This window comes from Hyposmocoma kahamanoa, unplaced genomic scaffold, assembly GCF_003589595.1.
Source record: "Hyposmocoma kahamanoa isolate Upper Pololo Valley unplaced genomic scaffold, ASM358959v1 263, whole genome shotgun sequence".
NCBI classification, from domain to species: domain Eukaryota; kingdom Metazoa; phylum Arthropoda; class Insecta; order Lepidoptera; family Cosmopterigidae; genus Hyposmocoma; species Hyposmocoma kahamanoa.
This window is the reverse complement of record NW_020653766.1, coordinates 2,641,866-2,658,430: the sequence shown is the minus strand read 5'-3', so window position 1 is coordinate 2,658,430 and position 16,565 is coordinate 2,641,866. Positions and strand designations below refer to the sequence as shown.

General features: G+C 37.3%; 1 long non-coding RNA gene across 1 annotated transcript in view; it reads right to left on the bottom strand.

Annotated features, from left to right (window-relative positions):
- LOC113228983 overlaps positions 1-13,475 on the bottom strand; it is a 74,814-nt gene extending 61,339 nt beyond the window's left edge. The window contains exon 1 of the long non-coding RNA XR_003310368.1: positions 13,288-13,475. This is a non-coding gene — a long non-coding RNA (uncharacterized LOC113228983). The remainder of the gene's footprint in view (positions 1-13,287) is intronic.
- Positions 13,476-16,565: the final 3,090 nt, after the last annotated feature.

The following is a 16,565-nucleotide window of genomic DNA, read 5'->3' as shown; positions in this document are numbered from 1 at the left end:
TACACTTAAAATAGTAACCTATAAGACCTCGAATTCATTGAATATAAACCAAAAGGTAGTCACAGCGCGAAACAAACGACGTCTACGTCATCTGATGCACTCGAGTGCAGCTAGAAGCGTCAACGAGTATGCCGGTTATTGCGTGAAACCACATTTGTGACGTATCCATTTTGGTCGAACATTTAACGGATGGGCCAGTTTTCTAAAATGTAGGTTTACTTGTTTTCGTAAACCCACATTTCACACTCTCGCTTGATGAAATTGAATACGTGAATAAAGATGAAACTACTAACTACGACATCGGCGACAACTCTGTATTTGACATTAAACCAAATTAATTAACTCGGGGTGCACGAAAGGAGTCTCCCCTCACGACGCACCATCCCTTGCCTGTACGTCTGAACAATCCATCTGACCATCCTGAGCAACAATTGGCGAGTACCTGATGACTAGCAAATCTCCAAAAATCCATCGACATGATGAAAATTGACACGAGCAATCACCGATGCCTTATCCAAAGAAGAAGAATCGTAAAACCATAGACTTTTAAAAAGCATTTATGAAATTCTATTAGGTATGTTTAAAATTGTTTGTGGTCTACCGACATCACTGTGCCGTTTATATACCATTTAACTACCAAATGGAGTCAGAAAAAAACAATGCATTGCAAGAGGTATTAAATATACGTATACAAACAATGACCTCACTTGATCACTCCAATGAGTGCCTCAAGCTGGTATACTTGAGTGACTTCACGTGGTCCATGGCCCAGTGGAGCAAGGAGCAGGACTGTTTCGCTCGATGGCTGCGCCCGCGCACCGCGCCGGTCGGCAGGTGCCCACGCGCCGTGTGCAATAGTTTCACTTTGAAATCTTTAGACCAGAAATCTTTTTTTTTGCATAAAAAAACAATGCAAGGATTTTAATATATTAATTCACTACATTTTTAACAGAATAAGTTATACTGCGATCCCAGTTTTTCAAAGTCCGTACAATTCCTCTACATAACATTATGACCATATTTGTCACATAGTTGTGCTGGTTTCTAATACACAAGGAAACGCTTATACATCACTTGTCATCGACGATTACCAGCAAGTCGTCGTGGTTCCATATTTACAATGACTTGGTCACTATTCTTCCCTACTCTTCGCCATCTCAGTCCATATTCTTTTGAACCGAGGCACCACATTGCAACAGGTATGAAATGCTGGGACAGATTGCACGAAATAAGCATCCTAACGGCGTTCACTACACCTGGGCACTAAATCTGCAATAAGTGGTTCAAGCTTAGGTATACTTAAGCGTGGGTCAGAGCTTCACACCTTGGAAGAATTTAACGAGCTTCTTTCGCCTGGAAGTTTCCTCCGGATGTTCTCTTCCATAGCAGTCGTCATATAGTGTTTTGATTCTCTCGAATGACTTCAGGCTGGTATACTCCAGTGCGGCCACGTGGTCCATGCATCAGTGGAGCAAGGAACAGGACGGTTTCGCTCAATGACTGCGTCCACTGCCAGGCAGCCATGCATAAGACAAACGCCGGTGGTCAGTAATGTTTTTGATGTTCGAGTAGAGTTTAAATATTCATACGTGGGACTGAACCGTTATAACTTGAAAATCATTCTGAATTTGACAGAGAAATGGTAAGTCAAATGCATTCTTTGAATCCAAAGTATCTTAATTTTTTAGATTAAGCAAATTGGTCTTCAAATCGATAAATTGATTAAACAATGTTACTCATTCGTAAGGCAAATTCCTTCCGATAAAAATGAGTGGAAAATTCACAAACAGGAACAATACGAAGGAGATACACAGATAATTCCCATAAATTTCTGTACTAGGGTACTAGTACGCCAAAAAATTGTCTGTGGCTGTTTGAAAAGCAATAGACAGGCAGGCTTTGCGAAGTAGCTTGTTTTTGTACATCTGTTTTTCATATTTGTGTGCATTTGGAATTGTGCAATTTAAATTTAGCAATATTGTTATTATTGCTCAATTTGATTGTTTTTTATGTCTTATCGTTTTATGTATCAAATTTAATATAATGTGTATAGTGTATTGTATAATCTGTACAAATTAGTATGGATTTTAATTATTATTTTTTTAAATTGTGGTATTTATTGACAGACCACGTCAAAATATCAGCGAGGGCTTCGTAATTAGCATAGTCCTCAGATGCTTTCTTTGCTTATTCGTTTTAACTGTCTTTTTTTTATATTTTTTTCCTCTTTGTTTTCTATATTATTGTTTTGTTTTTATTTTGTATTTATATTAGTTAAGGAATTATTCAATATTTTATAATTGTTTCTGTTTTGCTTGCATATGTCAAATAAAGGCTTGTTTTTTATTTTTTTATTTGTTCTTTTTTTAAATTCCAAATATGACTTAAAATTCTGCGTCTAAAAGTAATAATAATAATAACACACACTCAAAATAGCCCGCCCTGCACTAGGGAAACCCTGTGTTGCGGGAGAAATAAATGTAGGTCATACAAACATTTCTCCCGGCCCGGGAATCCAACCTGGGAATAAAGTTAGAAGGTTAAGGTACTATTATCAATCAATTAACATGACGTCACGCAAAAACGGTTAGCAAAACCGCGGTAAGATACCCGAGAGGTGATTCAACGCAGCCAGCTTTCGAAAGTACACTGTTTTTTGCGCGAGCGCAATGTTATGACAGCACCATTTTAACTCTAATGACAGTCTTTCCATAGTCAAGACCAATGATGTCTGAGGCTATGGTAAAGCTCAAACCTTGTATCCATTTATTATTGGTTCTTAAGTTTGAAGAGAAAAGTACTTGTTTCATTATTTGTACCAAACGTCCTTAGAGTCCGGTCCCTTAATAAGACCACATTTAATCAACCCATAAAAGGGCATTTATCGCATGAAAATTATAAAAATAATACCAACTGTATGAAACAAATTGTGTCAAAGTCAAACAATCATTTATTCCATAGATAAAATAAATGTACAAATGAAAATGTCACATTTTAGCTACAGCTCCTTCACTACGCTGACTTCCCTGTGAAGAACGAGCAAGAAACTCTAGGAATTGCTCTTTTCAAATAAAGTTAAATGCTATGGAATACACTAACATGGAATCAAATTTGTGGCGAATGTAGAGCCATGTCGTCTTTCCATATCTAACTCGTAGTCTTCAATTGTGCAATAGGCTGTTTCAACCAAAATATTTTTAATGTAGTTTTTAAACTTAGGAAATGATAAACGACTCGAACATCCGCAATGAACATCAGCATCGATGAATGCAGATATTTTAATTTATGTCGAATATCCGCGGATGCGGATGCAGATGCTGATACTCGCAACAACCCTAATTCGTACCATAAGGGAGAGAGTTTAAAGACTACGAACGAAATACTAGAGAGCTTTTCATGTGGAAATAAGAGTTATAAAATTTTATATACATATATGATATATATACGTTTTTACAATAAGATTCCGGAGCATATATTAAGTTTATCATTTCCTAAGTTTCAAAACTACATTAAAAATATTTTGATTGAAAAGTCATATTACAAAATTGAAGACTACGTGTTAGATAAAGATGTATGGAAAGACGACATAGCTCCAGATCCCACACAAATTTCATTCAAAGTGTATTCCATAACATTTGAGTTTATTTGAAAAGAGCAATCCCTAGAGTTTCTTGCTCGTTCTTCTCAGGGAATTCAGCGTAGTGCACGAACAGCAGCTGAAAAGTGACGTTTTCAAGTTTTTTTTAAATACACAAAGGTCGAAAAATCAGCACCAACATCAACATCCGCTGATATGTAAAAAACTGCATCAGCAACAACCCTAGTACGAAGTGATGGCAGTGCTCCGTGCCCTCACAACGCGGAATAAGCTCGTCGTAACAGCACAGGAGTGTGATCTGTTTGTGTGACGATAAGCGGCTGTATGTTGTCAATGATCGCTATGACGAATGTTACAGAATCGAGTGTTTTAGTATAATGCTATAAGAGTTATTTTTGCGTGCAGACAACAGCGGTTTTCTTGTCAATCATATTTTTATTACAAACAAAAGGAACGGGTCAAAATAATAAGGAACGGGTCTAACTATACTCTTTCGGGTTTGTTGCTTATTGTATATCAATTTATTTGTTTACTTTTAGACTAACTACATGGTCAAGTGGCCTGCGCACCGGTTTTCATGGTGTCGCCATCTCTGAGTTCCCGGGTTCAATCCCCGGCCAGGTCAATGTAGAATAAAAAACTTTTCTATATCGCACCTCTGGTGAAACAGTGTGTAAACTTACATTTGTGCAATTTACAGAAAATTAATTAAAAGTAAACAAATTTTTGATTAGTTGGCAACGTGGTTTGCATTAATATTAGACATAACTGGTCGACGACTATACCACCTCAGTGACAGGACCTTTAGAGGGCACGAACGTTAGTTTGTTTGAAAAAACCAATATACGCGATTTAAATCCGGAAAAATAGTTTGTTAAATGTTATACAATTTCAATACGCATTACGGTATCTATAGAATTCTAAAAGATTCAAAACATATACGAATCGGATGCGGTGCACAAATGCGTGTATAGCCCCGTATTAGGGAAACTCTGTATCGCGGGTGCCATGGGCACACACATAGATAACCACAGTCCACAAATTACACCCAAACTAAGAAGAGAAATAATAAATGAACTACGTCCGTGGCCGAACGGTTACCATGCCGGACTGCCACGCAGAGGTCCCAGATTCGATTCCCGGGCCGAGAGAAACATTTGTATGGCCTCTCGTGAGTTTGGGTATAATTTGTGGTTGTCTATGTGTGTATACTATATATATGTTGAGTGTGTGCGTTAAATGTAGGCCATACTTCTTCCATCCCGGGAATCGAACCTAGACCCTCTGAGTGGCAGACCAGAATGGTAACCGTTTGCAAACTGCATTAATTATGACAATGAGGAGTGTATTATGTAACGATATATAACTATATGATATTTAAACGGTACGCATTTTGTTATACCCTTCGTAATAGGTTAAAGTACAAAAAGGGTTTCGAAGAAAACACTTTCATCCAAGATCTAACAAGTGCACGTGCCAAATCCCTATCCCGTCTGTGTTGCGCGCGCGCCGGTCGCTCGGACGTTTTAGAAAGTGCTACCAAGCGCCATTGTGCCTTTTTGTCGCGTTTTTTTTCCCCGAGCACAAAAAACGCGAGAGGTGCTGTCACCGTTGATGATAAAAATGTGTTATGAATGCAGTAAATTTGTGAATAAATTATTTTTGTTTATTGATACTGTAGTTAAGACTTAATATCGTTTTAAACATAACGTGGGAATTGTTTCTGGAAAGTAGAAGCTATAGTAATCGTAGCGCTCCTTGTGAAGAGTATATCCAGGAAGTACTGCCTCTTTACCTATTTCCACCGCCAAATAGTGATGTGAGCATTACTACCTTTCGATTTTGAAGGATAAGGGTGCTGGTGAAATTTCAGGAACATAGAAACTTCCCAACTTATGTCTCAGGTCGACGTGCACAGCTCTGAGTGGCTATGGACACTCAGGAGTGTTTACAGTTATTATACATATAATATTAATATATTATCATAATAATATCAATAAAAATAGATAACCACAAATTACACCCAAACTTACGATAGAAATAAATGTAGGCCATATTCTCCCGGCCCGGGAATCGAAGGCTGTTACATGCATTTTAATGATTGTCATAATATCATCATTAATTCATTTTGCATTCCACAGCTGTGCACAGGTCTCCTCTCAAAAGATGAGGGCAGAGCTTTAACTATTATTAAATATTTATTTATGTTGCACTGCTAAACACGAAGGTTTTCTAAGAACGTAATAGGTACACTACAAATCGTCATCGTCTATCTTGTTTTTCTATTTATATATTTTACAATTAATTATTCTTTTTTGTTCAATTAACTAATAACCAATTAAAGTGTTATTTCCTTCTAAAAGTAACTCCGTGGATTTTTACTTTGCGTGATTGTTTAAATTTTTATAATTGATATTAATAATAAAAACCATTGTCAAACGACAAAATCCCCAAAACGCACGTAACAATAAATAATAAACCTTCAAAATAATACTATATGTATACATAACAGATGTACATAAACTTGCTGCCAACTTATAACTGCCGTTGATTAAGAAATTTAAACTCTATTAATTATTATTAAAACAGCCTTTTAAACGCAATTCAAATATCTGTAACAACCGAGTAGAGAAATTCGTGGAAAAGTGTAGTAATAAAAAAACTTTTATGTCGCGAAGTGACGGGACAAACAAGTCGTACGCCTGATAGTAAGCGACACGCCATTGCAACTGAAGTGGCCACTCAGAGCTTCAAATCGCAAAGATATGAAGGGCACTGTCACTGCTCCCGTCACTCTGAGACATACGTTGACAAGTCCCATGTGCCTGTAATTTCTCCAGCACCCTTACCCTTCAAAACCGGAACGAAGTAATGCTGACATTACCGCTTGGCGGCAGAAATAGGGAAGATACGGAGATATAAGTACTTCCCTGTTCCTTTCATAAGGAACTCTACCGCTCGAGACGAATCGTGACGCACGAGATCATTTAAGACCCAGAAGTATAGGATATATCACAGAGAGTGTGCGATGGAATTTCTTGAGTTAGTTCCGCTTTCCCCTTTCTATCATCAGGGACCATCGCAGGGTGGGGTTCTACCCCTATGTCGTGGACATTTGGCGAGCGGCTAGAGAGTGGAATTCCCTGCCTGCTGACTTATTCCCCGAACGCCATAACTTGACCCTTTTCAAGTAGAGAGTGAATAGGCATTATTTTGGTGTGCATGCTACACCTTCGACCTCATCGCCACTTTCCATTGGGTGAGATGGAAATTGAATGCGCCCTGTTTTTTTCATTAAAAAAATGTCTGAAACTGGCCGGGGCACCATATTGGTCTAGACCGAATTGGTCCTACCGGGACCCCTTAGTTGTGGGCAACTTAAGTCGGTAATCTTTAACTATTGGTGCCCAGTTTAAAATCTTAAAGTTATTTCATCTGTAAAGAAAACTTTGTAAAAACAGCAATGGTCAAACAAGACGCAAACGTCGGTAAAGCCATGGGAATTTATTAGTCCAACAATAGGAACCTAGACCTCCATCTTGCTTCCCACACTTGAATAGAATAGAAACATTGTATAATAAAAAAGTTTTCACTTGATTATGTAAGTGTTACAAGTGTGTGAGCTTTTGGGACTTTAAAGATGGGCAGGGGTTAGTTTTTTTAAACGGGACTAGCAAATGGAGTGCAGATTTTCCACCTGATGTTAGCTGAAAAGTAGGATTCAAGCGCGAAGGAACCTAATCAGTTTTGATTCAATCCATCAATCGATCTTCTGACTACAAGACGCCTCATTCCGACTAGTTTGAAGAACCTCAAATTGAAAAAGGGAATACGTGTGCTGGCAATTCACAAATAGACTGTGAGACGGAGAAAGATGCTACCCAACCTTTCAGTACCTTTAACGACATTCCGATTTTAAAGGATGGTGTTAAAAAGTACAGGCACAAGGGATTTGTCAAAATGTCTCATGGTGACAGGCGCAGTGGCAGTGTCCATCAGGTCTTTGCGATTGAAAGCTCTGTGTGCGGTTGTTGTGGGTAGACGTGCCGCTTACCATCAGGCGCACGACTTGTTCGTGCCGTTACGAGATAATCATAAAAATGGTGTCCAGAATAGATTTTCTGACAATAGCCATATATGCCCTGAAAAAAATATCTAAAGAGAGGGATTAAGCTATAGTCCGCTCTAACATAATGGGGATTGGTCATTGACTTACAATTATATGGACGTCGGATCCGCGCTAAAAAGTGTCCGAACTTATAGGGCGTTAAAATCGTATACAGAGCGTCATTCACGCTTTAGTCTTCGTTTGTTCGACTGACAGCGAAGCAAGCAAAATTAGACAGTACTGCGATGGCATTACAATTTAAATTCAACGTTTTAGCTTTTTCATATTCCTTTACATGTCACTACGTTTAAATAGGTTGACTTGGGACATCATTTTTTTCGTGGTTTTTGTATTAGACCCGTTGTCCATTTATTTGTAAGTCAATGGGATTGGTGATTTTTTTTGTAAAGATGGTAAGCTATAGTTGTTGGAACAATATTTCTCCTCCTATCCGTAACAGCTTCACAAAAAGAACTTTCAAGCAGAAGCTGCAGGAGTATCTTTTAAATATGCAGAAATTCGGAATATCAGTGGCTAGGGTGTTTGAAAAAGAAAAAAATAATAATAAAAATATATAAATATTGGATGAAATTAAATTGGATTTGAATTGAATTAAAATGAATTTGAATTTAATTGAATTGGTTTTGTTTTGGGTTTTACGAGCGGCGTCTCTGTCATATAGGGTCCTGGCAGAACATCAGCGTCGCGAACAGCCGCGTCATTTACGCTGAGTCTGCGCGTTTTGATTACCATGGCTTCCAAGAGATATATTAGTAGAATATATAACTGTGTTATGTCTAAGTGAATGTCTGTATCATGTGTCTGTGTATAGTATTTGTCATGGTGGTGAATAGAGATTCTACCTACCTATCTATACGCCTAGCCATAACAGTTGCTGGGCCACTCAGAGCTTTAAGTCGCAAAGATTTGAGGAGCACTGCCACTGCGTCTGTCACCCTGAGACATAAGTTGATAAGTCCCATGTGCCTGTAATTTCACCAGCACCCTTACCCTCAACACCGGAACGCAGTGGCCACATTACTGCTTGACGGAAGAAACAGGCTTCACTGGACGAATTCTTTCATAAAGAGCTCAATTGCTACAATATTTACACGTTTTCTAACGGTTACGAACTTTCCTCAACAGCAAGAGCATAGCTTTTAATCATTCACAAATGTTAATAGTTTAGAAGTTGTGGATATTCCAATGATTCTCACAAAGCGTTTCACTTCCACATGTATTATGACGAACGGCTGTGGAGTGGAATTCCTTGACTGCAGACTAGTTACCTGAACAATATAACTAACCTTTTCAAGGCGAGAGTGAATAGGCATTATTTATGCTTCATCGTCGACCTGATCGTCATTTCCATCAAGTGCGATGGAGGTCAAGCGCGCACAACATATGTACATGGAGTCTTAATAATAAAAGTTAAGATGCGGTAAATCCACAAACCGCACTGTCTATTAAACACGTGTGTGGCAGTGGTACATCAAACTACACATTGACGGATCTTGTACCGTTGCACTGTTTGAACAAACGCGTTGTTGACTGTATAATAATCGCTCTCTACAATGTATCAGAAAATTAATTTTAAGGGTATCTTTAGCACGTACAAGAAATCAATCCGTCTTTATTGTGTGGTTAAGCCGTGAAAAAAAGGGATCGAAGCAACAATAATATGATAGACAACCACATCTATTACCTGTTTTCAAAATAAATAAAAAAATCGCGCTGTCTGTGAGTACCAGAGGTACGAAATTAATATCGGGGCAATATCCAAAAAAAACCAATTCCAAAAGTTAATTTCTCAAATTGGTCTTACCGGGAATTGAAATTGCGACCTCCTTACCTAGTGCCCACAGTGCTAATCTCTGTGATGTGAATAGAGCTTTTTAGTGCTTTTAAATGGCAATTGGGTGTTTTTAGGTAAACAAGTAAGCTATCAAACGGACGTTCGGATGCGCCGGCGTCGCACAGGAACCCGCTTAAAACCGCAGCTGCACTCAGTGCCTCAGCACCGGAGATTTACATTTTAACTAACGGTTTATATTTTGAGATAACTATCAACATCATAAACGGACTGATTTCACCCACTACGGGGTACAGGCCTCCCGAAGTTTTTGCCTCACGGTCCTGTGCTGGCCGAGTGGCACTGTAACTGTTATGGACAGGCATGTCGCTTACCAGCACGCGCACGACTTGTTCGTCCCGTTACTTGGTGTCATAAAAAAAATACAGTTGTGAAGCCTAGACTATTAGGAAGACGCTTAGAGGTGAGATCGGCCGGGGATCCGGGTTAGATCCGTCAGTCGAGAACTCAGAGACGGCGACACCATGAAAACCGGTGTGCAAGGCACTCGACCACTGAAGCTGGTTTTAGATAATAAATTAAAAAAGAAAATGCTGGCTCAGGCAAATTATTACACACAAGAACGAAGTCAGTATGCAGAATTGGTGGCCAACCTTCAATAGTTGGATAGGCACAGAAGAAGAAGACAGTGACGTTCTTTAGGATGTTTTATCTTACTGGAATAATCCTACCATTTTGACATGTAGATTGGTTGGCTACTTTGTAACCATTAAGGGTAATTTTTGCAGGAGAGCACCGTGTCTCCCGTAAAAAATTCACCTGTATGGAAAAACAACTCAAAATAGTAACAATAATGTGTCAAAAAACGGCCGTTTTTTGGTGGTCATGGTACCACGTCATACTGATATGACCAATAAGATTTTTTTGTATTGGTGGTCATATTTAATCAGCTTTAACATCCTGTAGGCAAAATTAAACTTATAAATCGCTAAGTTGGAACGGTATTGCTGTTCTGTTGCAGACAATTTCAGAAGAATCGGTGTTTTAAAAGATCACACCAACCACCAGCAACCATCAAACTAAAGCCGTTGTACCTGTTTTGACCTGCGTACCCAGGACGTGGGTTCTGGGCTTATACCTCTGAGTTTTCGGAATTCGAAATTTACCACGACCTTTCTCTCTCTCTCTGAAGAAGGTTCACAACCCTAGAAAGACGTGTGACGTTCTCAACCCACATTGGGCCAGGGTGGCCTATGGCCCATGGTCGCCTTAGCGAAGACAGCAGTGAAATGTATCCATGGGTTGATGATGACTCGTTCGTAAAGCAGATTTGCCGGAGAATTTTGAGTGGGTAACTTTAAATATATGTAAAAAAATTCTAATTTTTAAGGTTCTTAATTCTACTCTATGTGTTTTTTTTTTTTGTATGTGTGTTACGCGATAACTCCGATAATTTGTGAACCGATATTTTTTGTTGGAAAGAGGGTACCTCAGATGTGGTTCCATTTATATTTGAATAACCCACCTCTAAGGGTGACAAACTAGGGGGTGAATGACTTTTGACGTTGGTTTTTTTAGTACTCTGTACTGTTTATTGATCTACATTTCAAGCTGGAACTAGTGTCTATATATAATAATATCTAAAAGAAGATATTACAATCCAAAAGAACCCAAAAAATATGTACATTACAATCTGAAATAAGTAACAAACGTCCAGTCACTGTTTTGCGAAACCATTGCCGTTGTTTACGTAAGATTTTCATTTTTTTAGCCGACGGGCTGTGACTTCAGTATTTTTCCCTTATTAAATATGTTACGGACGCCTTTGTACATTATATATTTTTATAAGTTTTCTTATTGTCATGGTAACGATGGTTGATTAGACGTATTATGTCTACTGTAAGAAGTGGACTTTTATTTACGAAAGATAAGTTAATTTGTGATAGCCACAACGTGACAGCATCGTGGGAATCATATTTTATTAGGGAAAAATACTGAAGTCACAGCCCGTCGGCTAAAACAATGAAAATTACTTTATTGTTAATGTCGAAAGTTAACTGTTGTTTATTTTACTTCTAACCAAACATGTATAAATATCTACACCAGTTAGTTATCTTTAGTTAAAGTTAATTTTAACTAGTAAATGTAATAAATTAATAGCAATAGAGCTCATTGTGCTTGTCCAGGGAAGTACTGCCACCTTACCTATTTCTGCCGCCAAGCAGTAATGTCAGCATTACTGTGTTCCGGTATTGAAGGGTGCTGGTGAAATTGCAGGCACATGGGACTTGTCAACTTATATTAAGTTTAAAAACTACATTAAAAATATTTTGATCGAAAAATCATATTACAAATTTGAAGACTACGTGTTAGATAAAGATGTTTGGTAAGACGACACGGCTCCAGAATCCACACAAATTTGATTCAAAGTGTATTCCGTAGCATTTAAGTTTATTTGAAAAGATCAATCCCTAGAGTTTCTTGCTCGTTCTTTTCAGGGAGGTCAGCGTAGTGAACGAGCAGTAGCTTAAATGTGACGTATTCAAGTGTAAATTTATTTTACCTATGGAATAAATAATCTTTGACTTTGACTATGTCTCAGGGTGACGAGCGCAGTGGCAGTGCCCGTCAGATCTTTGCGGTTTAAAGCTCTGACGGACACTGCAACTGTTATGGATAGGCGTGTATCTTACCGTCAGGCACACAATTCTTTCAAGCCGTCGCTTGATATTATAAAAGAAATTCTATTAAGAATCCAAGACTGTACAAATCTAGAATCTCGCTTGTGCACTAAGTTCTATGGATGTGACGTGTTACGGACTTCGTGGTAGACGTCCTGACACGAGTCGGACATAGTAAGCAAACGCTGTAATTCTAGGTAAATAAATTAGTTTTATAGATAATAATATATATTTTTAAACATAACAGAATTTATTATAATATAATATCACGGAGAATGAGCGATGGAATTACACGATTTAATTCCGCCTTCGTTATTCCAAAGATTCGCACACACTTCCACATTTATATGGCGAATTCCCTGCCTACAGACTTCTTCCCTGAACTTGGGCATTTGCGATAGTGATTAGGCATTACTCATCGTCACTTTCCATCAGGTGAGATGGTCAAATGTGCACTTGCGCTTTATAAAAAAAATATAATTGTACAGAGTCACAAAAACCAATTTTGGTTGTACCGTACACTGTCAACTCTTCATCTAGTCAAAGTATATACATTACATTTAATATTAAGTTGTAGTTATAAAGTAATCGAAAATATCAAATTTAACAAATCGTGTAAGTTTTATTTATTAAAATTAATTCACCTTACAAGTTTTCTTACATCATTCTATAATTGAATCCTCTAGTTTAAACATAGCATCTGAGGTTTCAAATATTAAGTAATTCTAAGTGGAATTTTTCTAACAACAAAACAAACTACTGCAAGACTAATTATATTACGTAACTAATTTATTAATGTACCGAAATCATAAATTTATTTCTAAATAGACTTAGATATTGTTCTTTGAAGGCAACACAATAAATGGACGTAATTAAAACCTAGCTACCCATAAGTACAGGTGATCTTAGTTTGGAATTATAAACATCTTTGTACGTATTTTTCGGACGGTCTATATAGGAAGGTAAAAGAAAAAGGTTTTAAAAGTTGCGATAGTACGTAACAACGTGTTGTTTGGAGGGGCTGAAAAACTTGAAATCTTGGTTTCATAACCAGTAAAAATTTGAAATAAGCAAAAAGAAAACATACCCGAACCGGAAAATACCTCGAAACGTTCACGTAATAAATTCTTTTTATTAAAAATAATATTCAATTCCGAAGCACTAGTCTTTCACAGTCTATCACTGGCAACACAGAATAGAACACTATTTGAAAGTTTTCCTTTTTCATAAAATTCAATGATCTTTTTTTCCACGAGCGCGAGACGACCGCGCACGACGCCGTTCTCAACTCAAATGCGGCTAAGTGGAACCATGTTTCAACTCCCGCGCAGGCTGTCCAGTTTCGTGCACACATACATACGCGTTCATACAGCTTATGTAAGTCTCATCCTTATGTAAAGGCGTATGTAATTTCTGGACGGAAAAGCGTCATTACTAAACGATGACAGTAAGTTAATTAAAGTTTTGTTTTTCTCGATTATTGCTTCTTTGTTGTATTCTGAAGCCACAGTCGATTGGTTTACAATTTGTCGGAGAATTTATTTTAGTTTTGTTTCTAATACTTAATCGTCACGAATTTATGGCAAACAAATCTATCTAAAGGCAATCATTATTTAATTGGGAAAACGCTTGTTTACGTAAAAAAATGCTATTCACGAGGTTTAACACTGTAGTGAAACATGAATTTTGTACTGAAACTTTATTACACAGCCTCTGCGTTCTTGGATGACAAAAATTCATGGTAGTAACCCGTTTAGCTTTTTCGTACAGTCTTGATCTATTATGATGTTTGAAATAAATATTGTAAATTATATAAATAGAAGATATCCATAATATTAACCTTACCACTAAGTCCAAACTCATGGTACCACGATTTCGTTTAACCAAGGCAAACGACTCTTTTATGGGGAACTGTATACGTTTTTACAATGAGATTCCAGAGAATATATTAAGATTATCATTTCTTTAGGAATTAAGTAAGGTATTTTAATTAAAAAGTCATTATTACAAAATTGAAGAGTATGTCGCACTATTAATGCAATAGTATATTAACTCAAAAAATATATTTTTTCAGAGTCGATGAGAAACGTATACAGTTTAAAGTTAATTTATTATAGACATGTAAACAATTTCCTGCTTGCCAAATAAAAGGAAAATTATATTATACATATTTTTTAGTAAGGACTGTTTTGTCCACAAAAAGTTTGTCCCATGTGTTAAGTAGATTTATTTTAATTGTTTCTTTCAATATTTTAACAACGATTTTATTGACGTGCAGATAATCAAATTTTGCGTTCAGCGATAGTTATAATCTTGAATTTCACATATTTTGAATTACAACACTATTGTAATAGCAGTGCGATGTGTCAGATAAAGAAGTATGGAAAGACAACAAGAGTCTACATTCCACACAATTATGATTCAAATTGTATTCCAAGGCATTTACGTTTATTTCAAAAGAGCAATCCCTAGAGTTTCTTGCTCGTTCTTCCTCAGAAAGGTCACCGTAGTGAACGAGCAGTAGCTTAAAAAATGACGTTTAAAAGTGTTAAAATTTTGCCTGCTATATCAAATTGTGGAACCAACTCCCGGCGCATGTATTCCCTCCCCTCTATAACATCGGGTCCTTCAAACGTAGTGTGAAGAAGCATTTGGCCAGACCGGCAAAATGATAGTGACGGAGTGAAGATATTTGTGTTTTCCATCCGTGACTCTCATCTCTGGACTGTATTCGCAATTTCCATCGGGCGCGATGCTGTCATTTTGCCGAGTCACAATAAAAAAAAAAGTATGACGATTTGCTTACGTATGAAATAAAGACGATTTCAGTTTGAGTTTATACTAATAATATTCAGAAAATGTTGGGGTACATTAATTTGTAAGTTAGGCACATTTGTAAATGGTTGGTAACAATACGTTTGGAAAGAAACCTGGAGCTTGCTCTTTTTAAACTAAACATTTTCTTTTATAATACTAAGTGACGGGATGAAGAAGTCGTGCGCCTGATGGTGAGCGACACGCCTGTCCATAACAGTTGCAATGCCACTCACAGCGTTCAATCGCAAAGATCTTAGAGACACTGCCACTGCGCCCTGAGACATAAGTTGACAAGTCCCATGTGTCTGTAATTTGCTCTCTAATACGGGTAGTATTAGAGGATATTACAGGCATTGTAACAAACCAATGGAATAATTTCAAATAAAAAACAATTGAATATCAATTCGATAAAAATTTAAAAATTGTGTGTCAATATTCAATTTGTGACGCATAGGAGCTTAAACTAGGATACCCTGTGTCTTAGGTGTCCTGGTTCCCCACTCTTGATTGTCGAAGATCTGAGTTGTTACCCTGAGATATAAGTTGATAAGTCCCATGTGCCTGTAATTTCACTAGCACTGTTTACCTTTCTAAACCGGAACGCAGTAATGCTGACATTACTGCTTAGCGGCAGAAGTAGGTAAGGTGGCAGTACATCCCTGGACAAACTCATTCACAAAAAGCTCTACTGCTACTAGATATTTATAATTTACAATACTTATTTCAAATATCATAGAAGCCATGAATTTTATTCATCCACGTATGCAGAAGCAGTATACAGACATACATAATAATTCACACCCTTTTCTCATCGGGGTAAGTAGAGTTAATAGCTTTCCATTTGCTATGATTCTGACACAAGTCTATTGCCTCATCTACGCGCATCAGTGTTTTCATACATGCTTGCTGGGTAAGGGATACTCTTGACCTGGTCTTTAGGACGTCCACAATTTGGTCATGGAGTTGGAATTTTTATGTACAATAACTTACACAAAGCAAAGGTCCCCATTCACACCATGCCACATATTTTAACAGCTTTGGAACTTCTTGTGAAAGAGTTCCTCCATGGAAGTACTTACCTGTTTCTACGGCCAAGCAGTAATGTCAGTATTACTGTGTTCCGGTTTTGAAGTGTAAGGGTGCTGGTGAAATTACAGGCACAAGGGACTTGTCAACTTATGTCTCAGGGTGACGGGCACAATGGCAGTGCCTCGCAGATCTTTGCGATTTAAAGCTCTACAACTGTTATGGACAGGCGTATAGCTAACTGAATCAAAATTAAATATTAAAATTAACCAAATAAAAATAAAATAAGTTGTCAAATTTACACTTTTCCTATATGCAGTTGAATCAAATGCCACAAATTTACCTTCAAGAAAACCATGTTATGTAGTGAGCTAAATAAAAACATCAAGGATCAATTTATAATAGCCAAAGTTAGGAGGTATAGGTTTTTTAGGCGTAACGAATAGATGTTCTCGGTCAAACATCTTGTTGATTATTTAAAGTTTTCCTTAATTAACTACCTAAGTGTAATTAAAAAAAAAA